The sequence below is a fragment of the Paroedura picta genome, chromosome 8, assembly GCF_049243985.1.
Source record: "Paroedura picta isolate Pp20150507F chromosome 8, Ppicta_v3.0, whole genome shotgun sequence".
Taxonomy (NCBI): domain Eukaryota; kingdom Metazoa; phylum Chordata; class Lepidosauria; order Squamata; family Gekkonidae; genus Paroedura; species Paroedura picta.
This window is the reverse complement of record NC_135376.1, coordinates 24,538,361-24,551,058: the sequence shown is the minus strand read 5'-3', so window position 1 is coordinate 24,551,058 and position 12,698 is coordinate 24,538,361. Positions and strand designations below refer to the sequence as shown.

The window sequence follows — 12,698 nt, the reverse complement described above, 5'->3', positions numbered from 1 at the left end:
AAGATATGCAACTTAACTGACCCTTACCACAATGTCAAAGCAGGTGGCAAGCTGAGAGGCCATTTCAGGCTTTTTCTGGTTCTGCCAGCGCATGGCCACAGGCCAAGAGCCCATTGGCACTTGCCCTTCAAATTGCACTACAGGCCTCTGGCTGTCTTGGGATTCAAATACCTGTAAAAAAAAAAGAAAGAAAACGCAGGGGCAGAGACAGAGCTGGCTCAGGTATTCCCATTTCCTCCAGGGAATCTGGGCTTTCTGTTGTTGACTTTGACAATATTAGACATTGTTATATTTTAAAAAAACACTTCATTAAACAGCTCTGTGCAGCTTAGAGTCCTTCTTCTGGAGAAAGATGGGGGGTAGAATTGTTGCTAATGAATAAATAGAGATGTAAATAGAAAGTTAGAAAATGCTACCAAAAGAGATAGTAGAATATTTGATTCGGCCAACTTTTTGAGGTGTGTAGCAGAAGAACTTTGTTTAAAGTATAATAGATAATATATAATGGTTGCTGGCCCATTTCCTATTTGGTGCGCCCTCATGTTTATCATATATTTCCACACTATTCCCTCCTGTCTCACAATCCTAATGGGCAGCGAAGAAAAAAATATAAGAATATAAGAGCACCTGGTTGAATCCAGAGAATTTTTCTCATCTTCCTGCATGGGTAGCTATCAACAATATCAATGAAACTATTATTTTCTTTTCTAGGTAGAAGAAGTGATGTATGATACTTCTCAGGATCCAGTTCTAAACTCTAGTCTGGATCCTGGGTGGTGCCACCACCCTTCTTTTGGAAATTCAAATGCATGTATCTTTGAAGATGCATGTATCAAATGGGAAATGCATGTATTAAATGGGAAACATTGTGGAAAAGTACGATAGCAGAATTGTACAACACCAACATTTCTTAGAAAAATCATCTGTCCCCCCAGTATCTCCTCAAAACGACTCTGCTTAATCGGTGCTTGATCCATACCAGTTTGGCTTCCGTCCTGGCCACGGGGTGGAGATGGTGTTGGTCGCCCTGACGGACGATCTCCGTTGCCAGCTGGATCAAGGCAGCTCTGCTGTGTTAGTTCTATTAGATCTGTTGGCTGCATTTGATGAGGTTGACCATGAGCTACTAGCATGCTGCCTCGCCGGGTTGGGATAAGGGGTACAGCATTACGCTGGATACGTGCCTTCCTCCTAAACTGGATCCAGAGGGTGGCGTTGGGGGACGAGTTATGGAGTCCGTTCAGGTTCCCTTGTGGAGTTCCACAGGGCTCGGTGCTCTCCCCCACACTCTTTAACATCTTTATGTGCCCTCTGGCCCAGCTGGTCAGGAGTTACGGCTTGGGTTGCCATCAGTATGCTAATGATACCCAGCTGTATCTCCTGATGGACGGCCACCCAGATTCCCCCCTGAATCCATTTGCCAGATGTTTGGAAGCTGTGGCTGGATGGCTCAAGCAGAGTTTCCTGAAACTCAACCCTGCCAAGATGGAGGTCCTGTGGTTTGGGGGGAAGGGAGCAGCTCAGGAAGCACGACTACCGACCTTGGCCAGGATGCAACTGACCATCGTGTCCCAAGCCAGGAATTTGGGTGTGACCTAGGGTACCTCGTTAACACTGAAGGCCCAGGTCAAGAAGGTAGTGGGCCAGGCTTTTTTCCATCTTCACCAAGCTCCGCTGCTAGTGCCCTACCTTTCTCCTGACCACGTAGCCACAGTGATCCATGCGATGGTCACCTCCAGAATAAATTTCTGTAACTCGCTCTACGCGGGCCTACTCTTGCGCCTGATCCAGAAATTACAGTGGGTGCAAAATGCAGCTGCTAGGGTCCTCACAGGAACATCTTGGAGGACCCACATCCAGCCTGTGCTGAGGCAGCTGCATTGGCTACCGATTGTTAGCCAGATCAGATTCAAGGTTTAAGTTTTAACCTTTAAGGCCCTCTGCAGTCTGGGACCCACATACTTGAGGGACCGTCTGGTGCCCTATGCCCCCAGCAGGGCCTTACTCTCTGCAGGGACAAATTTGTTGGTCATTCCCAGCCCCCAGGAGGTGTGCCTGGCCTCGAACAGGGCCAGGGCCTTCTTGGTCCTGGCCCCTACCTGGTGGAATGAGCTCCTGGAAGAGCTGCGGGCCCTGCGGGATTTACCAGCTTTCCTCAGGGCCTGCAAAATGGAGCTCTTCCACTAGGCCTATGGTTGAGGCCGGCACCTCCTTGTAAGATCGGCCCCCCTTCACCCTTCCCCTCTGGTCCCCTCCCTTGGAATGACGCTGCTGTCAGATTGGTTAGGTTGGATGGTGTATATGTTTTTGTAGGATGTTTTTATGTATTAGGGGGTTTATGGGTTTTTATATGTTGTTACCCGCCACAAGCCTTAGGGGAGTGGCGGGCTATAAATCGAAGTAATAAATAAATAAATAATAAATAATACACCGATTGTTCCAAGCAGACACCATAGCAACTAACAAACTCTGACCTTCTGTCTTTAAACAGCTCTTCCAGTGCCAAATACCTTCCTTATGATGTTTTTTTTTTGGGGGGGGGAGCTATTTTTTATGGTGCCCACAGAGCTTTTTTTTCATAGGATTATGAGAAAAGTGGGCCTTTTTACCCCAGGCCTCCAAGAATATAAATGAACATTCCAGTACAAGTCATTTGCCTGTTTAGAGGGGGGGGGAACTTCCTCCTCTGATAGTTCTAAGAAATGTTTTTGTTGACACTGACTGCACATAGAGTATGTATATTAGCTAAGGCAACTATAGGTGGAAAGAGGCAGAATGTAATAGAGGCTTGACGAGCTACACATGAACTCTTGGCACATTTCACATTATAGTGATACAAAAGAAATGTCGATAATCATATGTAATCATATAATTTGAAGGAATCTGAGGTTTAAGCGGGGGAGCCAGCAAAAACATATCTTTGCTTGTAAATTCTTCTTTTCTCTTCCTGTACATTTTCTTGCCCAAAGCCTCAATGATTCATGCAGATTGCATGTTTTCACTATTGCAGTTTGGTCTGCTTCTCCACATCAACTGAGAAATGAAGACAGTGCATTGAAAGCACTTAGTCATCACTCTGGAAGTAAGACCATATAAGTCAGAATTAAAAAAAAACCTATGGAGAAATGTTGTAAGCATTGCTGGATTTTTTTTTTCTTATACCAGTATTCTTTACTTCAAAAAAAATATAGAGTTGTAGATTTCTGCAAGCCTTTGCAAAAGCTCTAAGAGCAATATGGATAACATCGTAAGAGGGGGTGAGATTAACACAGCAATTTCAGATAATGGCAATTGATTCAATTGGTTGGCAGTAGAAATAAAAGTTTTTTAAAGTATTATTTAAGACAAAAAACATCAAAGAGCACCATTTAAATGAATTACCCAGGAAAGCTCCACGTTCAACTGAGCAAAGTATTAGACTTAAATTATTCGCCTCTAGTGACCCCTGAAAAAAGCTTCTATTTGTGGTCTGAATATAAAAAGCTTAGAAATGCTAATCATTCCATCTGGAAATCAAAATCATAAAACTGTTAGATTAATGAATTCTTCCAGTTAACTTTCACGTGCTGAATTGTAAAGACTTTGTTAGCCATTTGCCTGGACAAAAAGCGATTAGAGTTTTTTATTGTTCCAGCTTCTGCTATGCTGAGAATTAGCCAATGAAATATGTTTTGAGTTTAACTCAGTAATGCACAAATCGTTATTAATACACAATTAACTTTAATTGCATGACACTACAAAGCAAAGGAATAAATTAGCAGAACTTTTCCACGTTTATAATCAGAATACAATGCTGCGTTGGTCTGACTTGTAGATGATATGTTTAATTCTTTTTGGAGTTGTTTGGTTTTTAACTATTTTATTAAGATGTAACAATTCAAAATTGTCTCATAATGTCTCAGATGAATTATAAGAGCATTTAAACCATCAGAACCATTCAATTCAGGGGTAGTCAAACTGCAGCCCTCCAGATGTCCATGGACAACAATTCCCAGAAGCCCCTGCCAGCATTCTGGGAATTGTAGTCCATGGACATCTGGAGGGCCGCAGTTTGACTACCCCTGATTCAATTGCTCTGCCTATGCATCCTTGTGGGTCTGATTGCTTTCTGGAATGCACTCAGGGATTTTAGGCAGTGATGGGAGCCTGCATTGGGAGGTTCTAGGAAGCTATAAACTTGGCTGCCCATCTTCAACCTCTCCTGCCCTTGAGATACAAGGTGACATCTTAGTTCATTAGAGACGTGATTGACCTGAAGAGGTTGGGAAGACCTCGACAATTTTCACACAAGGAATTTGCCCCCTGCCCAGCCTCTTATTGTTAGTGAGTGTTAGCGCTGCATCCTGATGAGGTCGGCAGCAATCAGGGGTTGGCGTGAATTTTTGTCCCCATTGTCCCATGATAAGGAAAAGCGGGAGAATCTACTGCCCCTTTCTTGTCATGGTGCACAGCAAGGCAAAAACTGAGGCAATCACTTTCCCCACCCTCACAGCTGCCTTCACCTCTCCATTTCCGGAATGCCCTCCCAAAACACTTTTTAAAGGCACAGTCTGTGTTGCTTCGGGAATACAAACCGATGTGCCTGTGTATTAGTGGAAATAAAATGTACTGTCATGTTCCCTTCAATGGGCACAGTAATATTGGGAGTGGCCAGCAACCCTATATAAACACATGTTTGGTGGGAGGGTATGAATGGGGAATGAAGCAGACCTCTCCCTATTAGCATGGCATCCGTGTTCTGCATTTTTATTCTGTATTGTTGAACACACAATCCTTGGTGTCCCATCACCAGGGCCTTTGTTGGTCTCAAGCCCATCAGAAATCTACCTGAACAGGAATTGAGACCATAAAAAGAATCCCGAAAAGAAATCATGAAAAATGTTTTATTGTTGTTTCATGGCCCCATAGAAACTCAAAAGTTTAATTTTAAAAAATGATTGCATGACTCCGGGGGGGACGTTTGAGTCCCCAAAACCGCCACTGTGAGTTGATTGGTTGCTTACATTGATTAACAACCCAAGAAGCTGGGGGAAACCAGCAGGTTGTCCATGTTTCTGGCTTCTCCACCACCTTTTTGGAAAGCAAAAAGCTATGACAAAATGGTGGGATAAGGCAGAAAGAGTCTCTCCTTAGGAAATAGCCAAGTAGTTTGCCATTGCATGTTTACAAGCAGGAGGCAGCATGCATTTTCTGCCTCAGTGCGGAAATAGTTGAGCAGCCTTGGCAGAAAATGCAACCTGAATCTGGTGCAGTATGGTATAGAGACAACAGCAAAGGGATCCTACTTCTCAACTAGTATTGCATGGGTTAGTTGATGCTCAGCAGTTATTTAAAGGATTTCAGCACTTGTTGATTTCAAAGTGTAAGCCTTTACATTCTTGAGATCTGGTTTTTCATTTGTGGTACTTTTGTACAGAATTTTGTTGATACATTTTTGGTTTGGACACAGATAAGACACTAGAAATATCCTTTATGATGCCTGCCATGTTTACAGATCAATTTAATCTGATTACTGAATAGATGTCCAAAAGATCTGGGGAACTATGAAGGCCACCATTTATACCCTGGTCCTTTCTCCATTCTGGTTAGTGAAATATTTTACAGATCACCTTAATAAGGTCCTGATGTCCATCATAAACCAGCGTTTGACTTGTGGCACCTTTTGCCCATCACAAGAAGATGTGGTCATCTGACCACTACTTAAATGGTTGCTAGAGAAAACTGATGTGGCCAGTCATCACCCTGTCTTCAATTTTCCCTTCTCCAGCAATTTCATAGAGAGAGCAGTGACAGAAGAACCCCAGGCTTTCCTGATGACTCACCTGATTTAGACTCCTTTGACTCTCGCTTCAGGCTGGTCTATGGGTCAGAAGCAGCACTAGTGGGTTTAGTCGATGCTCTCCATTTGACTCTGTAACTCTTACTGGATCTATCACCAGTATTTGACACTGTGGACCATCGCATCTTGAGGTGTAAGGATTAAGAGTTCTGCCTGTGATTGGCTTAAATTGTTCCTTGTGGGTCAGATAACAGAGAGCTGCTGTAGGGCAGGGGTAGTCAACCTGTGGTCCTCCAGATGTCCTTAGACCACAATTCCCATGAGCTGCCTGACCCATAGACCAGCCTGAAGCGAGAGTCAAAGGAGTCTAAATCAGGTGAGTCATCAGGAAAGCCTGGGGTTCTTCTGTCACTGCCCTCTCTACCAAATTGCTGGAGAAGGGAAAATTGAAGACAGGGTGATGACTGGCCACATCAGTTTTCTCTAGCATGTTCAACAAGGCAGAAGAATCCCAGACTGGCCAAGGATTCTGGTTGGGGGGCATAGAATTGGTGTCACTGTGGGTGGGCAGGTAGTTATAAATTTCCTGCATTCTGTGCTCCCCATTTTTGACAGGGTCCTGCTGATGCTTGCTGACTAAGTTAGACCCTAAGAGCATTACTGGACCCCACAGTTTTATTGGAGAAGCTATTTAATGCTGTAGCAAAAACAAAAACATTGGAAAATGGTGCCCCTCCTTATTTTATCTGCTTACAAATTTAAAGTGCAATCCCTTTAGACTGGGTTACTTAGACAAAGCCCTTTACCCTGTAATAGATCATATATGATTTTGATAATAAAATCTGTGATTTGCCTTTAAGATAGGAGAGAAGCAGAGAGAGAAGCCACTATACTATTAAAATAAGATACATTTAGCATAATTTTGTTTGTTTGTTTATTTATGGATTTATATACTGTCCCTCTTGGATTTACTATTTCGGGGAGGTTTACAGAATCTAAAACATCATCAAAAATACCCAGTATATTCCACAATATCACAATCAAACACAACTGCATCAGCCAAGATTACTGGATAGATAATAATTTATAGTCTGCCAGGTGTTGGGCTCTAGGAGGAGTCAGGAAAGGAAGGCAGAAGAGGTGGCAGGGAGGCCCAAGATGTAGATATAGTTGACCTCAAGCATAGGCCAGATGGAAACTAGGAAGCTTCTCATCCATTGCTCTGATTGATAGATTATCAGTCTCAGTGTTTCTCTAGGGTCTATTCTAACGTCCGTAGTTTCCTGGATTGAACTGAAAAAGCTGGCGATGGACTTATAATTTGCATCTTATGATCAGTTTCAAGCAATTTAAGATTTTACTGAATTTGACAGCTGAATACTTTGGGGGAGGGCAGGGTCACCTGGAAATTATTATCTCTATCTTACCTACAGAGTTGATATGAAGGATATGAAAGTGTATTCACGTTCTTTACCAGCAGTACATTGTATGCAACTAACTTGCCTCTTCAGGAATGCCTACGCTATTATGAGGCCCCTTCCAACTCTATGATTCTATATCACTCACTTCTGCTGTGGCTTTCATTTGTATATGTATCTACCACTTCTGTTCCAGGAATCACTCACTTAAGTATTATCTTCATCCAGCATTTTTCTTGCATGCATCAATATGGGCCCTCCCTTTGAAGCCTTATGCACAAATATTGTTAACCCTAGTAATACTGCACCATTCCTATGAAGAGCATCACAATCTCTCTCTCTCTCCTTCTCATTCTGAATCCACCACTCTTCTTATACCACTATTAACAAAACTGTATGATGGATATTACATACTATTTAGATTTCTCCAACCACACATGTCATGCCAAAAATATGGGGGGGGGAGGGGATAACAGCCTGGCAGAAGAATTGTTTTAGATGTTTAGCTGTAAATATCAAAGAAGCGCTAACGTGTGAGCATGTGGGGGGCTGGAGTGGGGGAGGGAATGAAAAGCTTTTATGTATCACTGATTGAGAAATGGAGAAAAACACCATTTAAAGGCGTTTTAAATTGCTATTCTTTCCTTTTGATTTTAAATTTCTCTTTGTTTTCTTGCGTGCAGCTGGTGAAATGATGACAAAGTGGCTCGCAATTATCCAGGTGACATTAGAATCCATCTGAAATGGACACTAAAGGAAGAGCCCAGCATCCCCCCATCTGCAATTCCAGCTTCCTTTGGCACTGAACCAACTTCACAAATATACACTCCTTTTTTCCCCCCAGTAAATCCCATGGCCAATGAATGCTGCTATGGCAACGAAAGCCTGGAAAGCAAGGGAGGCTTGGATATAAACAGTTTTTTTTTTAAGAAATAACTATTCTGGACAAATCATGATGTAGAGTCACATAATACTGCAGGACAACCTACAGGTTTATGAGAGATGGTTTATCAGAATGTCCAGATCTGTGCCATGGATTTGGGCTTCCAAATGTGTCACTTTCTTAATTACCATGTTGGGTTTTTATTATCAGTTATTACTGTATGGTTCATTCAAGTCATGCAGGTACTTCACCACTGGTTGTCCAGGGCTTCCTGTAAATAGGATTTCCAAGACAGAACACAACTGTCATAACAGATACTGTCACCCCCTCCCCCATGAATCCATTTCAGAGACAGCTCTATTCACGAAAAGTAAAAGTTCTATTCTTAGATTAGCAGGATAAATAGTTCATACCAGTTTAGTAAATCAAATATTCCATACTGCTAGCTTAATAAGATGGGGAGTCATGCATGAAATGACTGCCAGGTTAATGACACAGGCAGGCATGGGTGGCGTGTATTTGCATAAAAAAGCATCAAATGTGCTCCTAAATCCTTTAAATTAGTCATCAATTCTTAAATAGCCATTTAACTAAGTCCTTGCCCAGAATCAGATGGGAAGAAAAGAACCACTTACATTTTTTTTTAAATAGCCATATAGGAAAGTTAAAACCAGAACCTGGTGTGTTTTTAAATTTTCTGTCTTATAAAGTCTGAAAGTGAAAAGAGAAGCAGAGTAAACCAACAACCAGACAACTGAAGCTAGTTTGTTTGTGATTGCTAATGAATGAAAAGCAAGGAGGTTTCTGATCAGGTGAACTGCTCAGGAAACAAAAAAAAAGCAACTTTGGAACTATGCTTCAATGTGACCGAGGCTCCAAACCTAATAGAGTTGCCAGTTTTGGGTTGGGAAATACCTGGAGACCTTGGGGTGGAGCTGGAAATGGGATTTGGGGTGGGGAAGGACCTCCATTCAATATAATGCTATGGAGACCACCCTCCTAAGCAGCCATTTTCTCCAGGGGAACTGATCTCTTTAGTCTGGAGATGAGCTATAATTCCAAGAGATCGCCAGGTCTCACCTGGGGACTGGCATCCCTAAAACCTAAGCACACTTACTAGAAGAAGAAGAAGAGTTGGGTTTTTTATGCCCTGCTTTCCAGAACATGAAGGAGTCTCAAAGCACTTTACAATTGCCTTCCCTTCCTCTCCTCACAACAGACACCCCATGAGGTGGATTGGGCTGAGAGAGCTCTGAAAGAACTGCTCTGTGAGAACAGCTTTCACAAGACTATTCCAAAGCCACCTAACTGGCTGCATGTGGAAGAGTGGGGAATCAAACCTGGCTCTCCAAATTAAAGGCCACCGCTCTGAACCACTACACCAGAGCCCATTCCACACACATTACATAATGCACTTTCAATGCACTTTAGAAGTAGATTTTCCTGATCTGCACAGGATAATCCAGCTGCAAAAGCAAACAGAAAGTGCATGATCCTCCATGTGTAGAATGGACCCAAATGGTCTCTTGGTGTAAAGTAAGCCTCAATGAATTCAGTGGCTTACTTCTGAGTTAACAAATTCAGATTGCACTGATGCACTCCAGTCCCTCCAGGATGCCCTGGACGTTATTTGAAACTCTACTAATGGATGCCCCACTAGGATGCATACCTCCAGTAAGGAAAGATAACATCAAATCTAAGAAGATGCCTGTGTGGTTAACGACCCATAAATGGCAAGACTGTTTCCTTATAAAAAGTGGAAAGCTTTCCTGAGTAAGGTGAAACAGAAAATAACATAGGCAAAACAAGTATAAGGTGACCAGTACACTGAGAAAAAGACAATTTTTGGAATGCATTACAAAAAAAAAAGAATAAATGTTTCTTCAAATATACCACAAGCAGGAAGCTGGCTAACGAGACAACTGGTCCTGGATGACATAGGAAGGAAAGGATTGCTTTAGGAAGATGGGTCAGTGGCAGAGAAAGGGAATGGATTATTTGCATCTGTTTGTACTACAGAAAAGGAGGAGCACGTACTAACTGATTTCCAGGAGGTGAAAAACAAAGACCAAGTGAGTCGATAAGAGACAAAATTCACTGCTGATTTACTGCATTCCTGTGGTTTTTTTCATGGCAAGAGATGTTCAGAGGTGGTTTGCCATTGCCTGCCTCTGCCTTATCACCCTGGTATTCCTTGGAGGCCTCCCCTCCAAATACTCACCAAGGCTGACCCTGCTTAGCTTCCATTTTCTGATGAGATCGCACAAGCAAGGGAAACTGGAAATTAATAAGGCTGTAGATCCAAATGGCATATAATTGTTATGTTCAATTTTCTACATCAGGTTTACTCATAATTCTCAAGCTGTGAAAACTAATGTTGCACTAAAAGTTTCCCAACAGTAATTAATCTACCTTTAATGTATGTAATCTTCTTTCAGTCAAAGCCAACTAAGCCAGGGGCCATCACCGCACTCTGTGGCAGTGAAGTCCGCAAGTTATGAATTGTGCAAAGAAGCACTTTGATGTATCTGACCTGAATCTACTGTCTATCAAATTCATTGGGTCACTCTAAATTCTAGTAGCTTAGGGAAAGGAGAAGTTCCTTCTAGCCATTCTCTCCACACCATATAACATTTTATAAACTCTGAATATTTTTCTTTCATCTGGAAAACTTGCTCAAGACAAAGAGGAAGGAAAAGGAGGCTGTGTCCGAAGAGCCCTGCCTTACATGGGCATCCCAAGAAGGCCTCCGCCACTCCTCCCTGCGCAACACAACTGGAAGCAGGAGTCAGATGAAATTGGGCCCTGTTCTCTTCTGGGTCAGAGTCCCCTGCACTGCAGTCAGCGGCCCCAAATAATAGCAGCAGCCACATTTAGATTAGGGGAACGTGTCAATACAGACCGGTATCCCCTTACCTAAGTGAGCCTGTGGCCAGTATTGTACTATTAATATATCTAAGGTTTAAATTCTCAGTACTTATTGATAAATATACTGAAGACTCAGAGGACTTGTCACTGATGAAAGAATCTCACTGAAAACGGATATTACCTGGATTCCGTTTTGACAGAAGTCCTACAGAATAAAGAAATAAGGAAAACTACAAAAAAGGACACTTTTCTTTCTTTTATGAATATATTTATTATATTGCCAGTGGATAGATCTGTTTCTGTTTGATTTAATTATTAGACTGTCCTTCTTTGTATGATTACAGAGAGTGACCAAGGGATATTAAGCTAGCTTCATGATTGAGTGGAGATTTGAACACAGGTTAGCATACCACATCGGCTCTCAGCTACCTGTTTATGGCTTAAAGGTTTTTTTGGGGGGGTGGGGGATCAGCTTTCATAAACCCACCCTTATTGATTTAGGCAATCCTTGATTCTTGCCTACTTTGAACCAAGGCAAAAAAAATCACTATAGTATCAGCATTACATTCTCTCCAATACAATGCATTATTATAAAGCTCTTCATTAAGTGGATAGTTTACAGATCAGGGTCTGTATTAACAAAGATTGAATTAGAGCACCAGTGCAATCAAAACTGAATCCAAAAATAGATGTATTAAAATTGCTCAATAGGAAAACACTCCTGAATGACTTAGTAGGAAAGACGATAAGTTTAGATCCTTCATTAAAATGTGTTTAGGCATTAATCAAAGAACTCTTATTTGAGCATCCTTTGGGTGATCTTTATCTTGTTTTTTTTTCCCCAGTGCAAAAGTTTTCCTGTAAATCATATCTGTAAGTTTTTGTCTGCTGCTATATTTTGTGCAACATTATGTTTTTTTTTAAATTACAAAGCACTTTATACTGTGAAAGTTTTTATTAGCCAGTTTGAATAATATGTATTGGGGGAAAAAATTGCAGAGGAATCATTTTATACATACATAATATTTCTCGTTGTTACCCATACTGAGCCAGCAGGGAAGGGTAGGCTATCAAAATAAAGTTGTTGTTGTTATTAATGATGATGATAGTTTACTGGTTCCACCACAATAAGATGTGTTATCGGTAACACTAAGAAAACCAAAATAAAGCAGTTCCAAGCAGGCTTATTCAGAATCTAACTCTGATCCAGTTAATGGGGCTACCTCCCAGGACAGTGTTTTTAGGTCTGCTCTGGAAGATATTTGAGTTTTTGGCTTTTTTTTTAACTTAGTTTGGCAGAGGGTTCCATTTGAAATTAGTAAGTTTTCCTTAAAGATAAAACCGTTTTAATGTAAACCATTGCAATCACTGGAGGCACTTTGTGAATCTTAGGTAACATTTTCCTTGAAGCTTTTGTTTTGGATTTTCCAGATTGTTAAAGCTTTTTATCATTGGACTTGTATCTAAAGCTCTAATTGCATTTCTCTGTTGACTGGTATTCATCTGGAAGTTCATGTGTGTCTGTGTGTGTGTGTGTAGAGGGGGGGAAGTGCCATCAAAAGTGACTTATGGCAACTCCATAGAGCTTTCAAGGCAAGAGATGGACGGTGGAGAGTTGTCACTCCCTGCCTGTACACAGCACCTCTGGACTTCTGTGGTGGTGACCCATCCAAGTACTAACCTACTTAGTTTGGAGATCTGACAAGACCATGCTAACCTGGGCCATCCAGCTGAGGGCAAGTTAATGTTA

General features: G+C 41.7%; 1 long non-coding RNA gene across 1 annotated transcript in view; it reads left to right on the top strand.

The window, feature by feature from the left end:
- LOC143843121 (uncharacterized) overlaps window positions 1–12,245 on the top strand; it is a 45,796-nt gene extending 33,551 nt beyond the window's left edge. Inside the window, exon 3 of the long non-coding RNA XR_013233460.1 lies at window positions 7,881–12,245. This is a non-coding gene — a long non-coding RNA (uncharacterized LOC143843121). The remainder of the gene's footprint in view (window positions 1–7,880) is intronic.
- Window positions 12,246–12,698: the final 453 nt, after the last annotated feature.